The sequence below is a fragment of the Solanum tuberosum genome, unplaced genomic scaffold, assembly GCF_000226075.1.
Source record: "Solanum tuberosum cultivar DM 1-3 516 R44 unplaced genomic scaffold, SolTub_3.0 scf00438, whole genome shotgun sequence".
Classification (NCBI taxonomy): Eukaryota; Viridiplantae; Streptophyta; class Magnoliopsida; order Solanales; family Solanaceae; genus Solanum; species Solanum tuberosum.
In genome coordinates this window covers 933-6,198 of record NW_006239360.1, presented here as the reverse complement: position 1 = coordinate 6,198, position 5,266 = coordinate 933, and positions in this window count along the sequence as shown.

Genomic DNA, 5,266 nt, shown 5'->3' with positions numbered 1-5,266 from the left:
TATTACCCTTGCAATTAATTCTTTTTTAAAGTGTTCACATTTGTTTGTAAAATCCGCCAAAAAGTTTTTTCAGGGGTGAATTAGTAAAATTATCTTCTTATTTATGATTTCTTAATATGTGTGTAAAAAGAAAAATGATCAATTAATATGAGACGAAGAGAGTAACTTTTAAATTTAAATTTAACTATTTAGGGTCTATTTGGATGAATTTATTGTAAAGATTTCACATGATTATGAAAACATAAATAATCTAATAATAAATCCTATCAATTATTCAGGATTGTAGAACTACATAATTTCCACATAACATAAAATTATTATACTCAGTCAAGAAAATATACCTGAGTCTATCATAATATCTTCTTGACTAAAGAGTGGAAGTCTTTCTTTTTTTTTTTGGGGGGGGGGGGTTAAATTTGTGGAGCCTCTACCTCCTTTATTTAATTCAAAAGCTGTAAAAAAAAAAGAGGCCCAAAAAGGCCCTAAGATAGAGTTAAAGCACTTGTTTGGATTAGTCCAAAATAAGACAAATCCATGTCTGTAAAAGCACTTGAAAACTATGGTTTTCTATTTGCATATACTCTTACAGTATCATTGATTAATGAGTAATTTTTGAACAAAAATCTTAATGTAACCATAAAAATATACATATACACTTATAGTATTATTGACTAATGAGTATTTTTTGAATAAGAAACCTTAATGATACTACAACAATCTACATATATTCTTATAGTATCATTGACTAATGAGTAATTTCTGAACAAGAAATCTTAATGATACCATAACAATATACATATACTCTTATAGTATCACCGACTAATGAGTGATTTCTAAACAAGAAACCTTAATGATACCAACACAGTATAAATATATTAATTTGGTATTAGTTAAGTAAAATTATCATCCTCAATGATACTAATACAATATATGATACTGATTTAGTATCAGTTACGCGAAAATATCAGCCTTAATGAAGCGGGTATGGGCTGTATTTACTTATGAGAGAATAAATATTTTTTGAATTACTTTGGATTTGAGTATAAACATATAATTATTTGAGTTTTATGACCCATTTATGTAGTTTTTCCTAAAATAAAATGCAAGAATAAAAAGGGAGTGAGTGAGTCAGGTAGATAGCGAGGGAGGCAAGAGAGAAGAGAAGAGTGGGATTGGAATAGAGAGAAGAGAAATGCTAGAAAAAGTGAAATGTAGCTAACTAGCTATACCATGTAATATTTTTTATGGAAAATGGTCAAACATACCTCTGAACTATTGGAAATGGATCACAAATACCCTCCGTTTGATTTTGAGGTTAAAAATACCTTTACCATTAGTGTATTGACTCACTTCTACCTCTCAAAACTAGTAGATACCATGTCACCTTAAAAATCACATAAAACAATCTATTTTTTTTGCTGACTTGAAAATTCAAATTGACAAAAAAAGTCTAATTTTTTTTTTCTTTTGACTCATGTTCACGACTAGTGATGAATAGAGGCATCTAGTGGGGAGGATACCAGGCTAACATCAGGAAGCATTGAGCCTCCAAACATTTCTTGAAGCTACATGATCTGTTGACATTTCTTAATTTGTTGATAATGTTTTTCTAATAGTATATACCTTCAACTTGGCCTATTTCATTGTCCGTTGAGTTTAATTTTTGAATTTTTTGGGTGAGAGAAGCGCAGTAAATGTCTAATGGAAAAACATTCGCTTGTCCTCAAAATCCATCATTCAATGATCACTTCTTGTTGCCATCATTTAGGAGTGGATTTCTACTTGACAATATGTTTTGGAGTACCTTAAAAAAAACCCATCTTCCACTTCTCTCTTTTCTCTAAAGAAAAGAATGAACATGTGATGGTGTATGAAATTTTTCTTCATTTTTTTTCATCTGAAATTATTTCTTCAAGGTCCTAGTGTTAGCCTGGCTTGGTGAAGACAGGACCTTCAATCTTCTGACTCTATCATCTTGTTGCTCAAAGCCAAAAAGAATGTTATTTCACTTTGTTGACCTTCACACATTTCAGATAGGCACACTATCGCTATCCTCTCCACCAGATGCCTCACATCTATGGCGAATCTAGAAATTTTATGAAGGGTATCCAAGTATTATACGAGTAATTTTTTTTTCGATGAATGGATGCATTGACAAAATTAAAATTAAACTACCCCCTCCGTTCCATTTTATGTGAGGTAATTTGACTCGGCTCGGAGTTTAAGAAAGAAATGAAGACTTTTAAAACTTGTGGTCCAAAATGAATGATATAAATTTGTGTGGCTGTAAATCATTTCATTAAGGGTAAAATATATATTTTTATAGTCAAATTGTTACTTAATATAGAAATGTGTCATTCTTTTCGGGACTAACTAAAAAGAAAAGTAAGTCACATAAATTGGGACAGAGGGAATACATAATATTAATATTACATTTTTTATACAAATAAATGTTCCAAAATTTTAAAATCAAACTGCATAAATATTTAGCTTTAAAGTGAATGAACAAAGAATAAAAAAAAAGGGGGGAGGGGGGATTAAACTTAAAATGAAATCATGTTAATTTACCTTTCAAGCTTTCACTAATCTATGGTGATTTGTGTTTAATTTAATATACAGTGAATGAATTGTAAATTTTGGGTCATGGGTTGCCCATGTGGACCGACCCGATCCAATCTGTTTTGCCCTATCCAATTTAATTAATTGATTAATTAATTAATTGGATAATCCTTTGAAAAGGATAAGGGAAAACAACAACCTCCCCTTAAAACAAGAACAGTAAACAATATCACTCTTAAATCAAAGACATCCAACAAAAAAACATTTAGTTTGTGAATCAAACTTGGTTTCCTAGTGATTCTGTCACTCCCCGAAACTATCTCCAAAACGCGGACACGAGACCTAGGATCACGAGTGACCCCAAGCTAACCCTGCTGGCATGTCATACACATACTAAATAATCTGAAGTATGGAAATACTGTGCGGAAGCTAAATCATAAGATAAACTGAAATGACGGGGAATGCCCATAAACTATCTGAATATATATAAAAACTGAGAGTTTAACAATAACTGAAAGATCAAACTCAAATGCTAAAGTTGAATCTAACTATGTCTGAAATAAAGCCTCTAACTGACTAGAAATGCTGGGACATACCCCAGCTAAATCTAGCAAAACTGAAACTAAAGACTAAAAAATAGAAAAGATATCATGTCAATCGTCCTCGAAGAATGAAGACTTAACACTGATGCTACTGAATTGAAGATCGAAAACCGATCTATGCGTGATCTGAAAGCTGAGAGCCGGAACCTACATCACGAGAAGATGTAGCACAAAGTACGCGTCAGTACTTGAAAGGTACTGAGCATGCAGGATAGAGTAAAGCTGAACAATAAGCATAACTGAACAAAGCATGTAACTGAGCAATGAGATAAGATAAGCATGACGCTATATTGGAAATATTGAACATGAACTAACTGAAGGCAATGACCAAGTTTATAACATGCTGAGACTGAAATCTGACTGTAACTAATAACATGGTCAATGCAACAAAGTCTGATTGTAAGGGAGCTACTAATAACTGACATAAAACCACATGAGCTAAATGTGGAGTCCAATGTATACATCCCATCAAGAGGACCCAATATACTCTGCCAGAGGTATAGAGGCATGACTGGTGTGATCACTAAATTGATACCCACAGAGGGGACTTACAACCTACGGGGAACGTAGTTCTGGGACTTGAGAATGACTGACCCTAGTCCACTTTGTATTAAGCTACTCCCAATTAATTATGTAATTAACAATTTATGATTGAATTTTTGTAATACTGGATAGCTCAAATTACTGACATGCTAACTGAAAATGCAACATTAATGTACTAATAATGAAACATTCAAATCTGAGGCATGTATAGCTGAGATAACTAACCTAGCATATGTAATTCATGAACTAAAAGAACTACATAGCTAGGGTTCTGAATTTACGAAAGAACCTACGCAAAAAATACTAATATCATGATAATCTGATTAGGAACATTAAAGTAACTAATTCATAATAATCTGCTGGAATTCAAGAAACCCTAGTTCTAGATAATATGAAGGGAATCAAAAATCAGACTGAATTCTAAGGACCTAGTGCACTACTAAAAAATTGTCAAAAAGCGACGGCCAAAAGCGACGAACTGTGTCGGTTTTTTGGTCAAAATCGACGGAAAAGCGACGCAGTCACTTCGTCGCTTTTTAACCCGACGCTTTTCAAAAAAGTGACGGACATCGTCGCTTTTTTACATTTTTTTTTTGAATATTTTAACAAAAGCGACGGACTCCGTCGCTTTATTTTAATTTTAATTTTTTTAATTTCTAAAAGGTGATGCAGTCCGTCGCTTTTCTGGAAATTTTATTTTTGAAAATTCCAGAAAAGCGACGGACTAAACCACGCTGTCCGTTGCTTTTTCTGCAATATTTTTGATAGCAGCAGCTGGCAGTTTCTGCTGCCCACATGCAAATGCAATTCAATTCAATTCTACACTATTCAGCCCAATCAAATACACACAATTATAAACAATCTAAACAAAACATAAAACAACAAACTTAAAATAACATTCAAAAGTAATCTAAATCATAAATTAAAGAACTTATAAAGTACTTTTCAAAATTACGTTTTCTAAAATTTACAAAAAGTTACATAAAATAGTCAAGAGATCTAAACTAGGGAGTGAGATCTACATAATCATCCTCATCACTCTCGTTGTCGGTGTCATCGGGAGCCGAAGTAGTAGGTCGACGAGCGAGGTTCATCACTTGTTCTTTGATTTGCTGAACGGTCTCACTCATTCTTTCTTTTTCAGCTACTCTTCTCCGCTCCGACTCTGCTAGTGCCGCTGTAAGTTTAGCTATTTGATCCGACATAGCAGCAATCTGAACACCATCAAGTGCCTTGGCTTGACGTGACGATCCAATACATTCTAAGGTTGACTGAAGTCGTCTAACATCGTTTCAAGAGCCTAGACCATAGTATCTACCCTTGTGTGTCCTCCCTACCACTTTTTCTTTCCAAATCTGGGTGGACAGTTCAGGTGTCAATTGGACCGAACTATCTAGATTCTCAGCGACGTACTGTGAAAGTCACTTCTGCATATTAAATATAAAAATTGACATCAATATATATACATATCATAAATATATTCACTATTAATATATATTATTCAGATTAAATAACTTACAAAAGTTCGTTCCGCCCTTTCCTCCACCCATACATCCGGATCC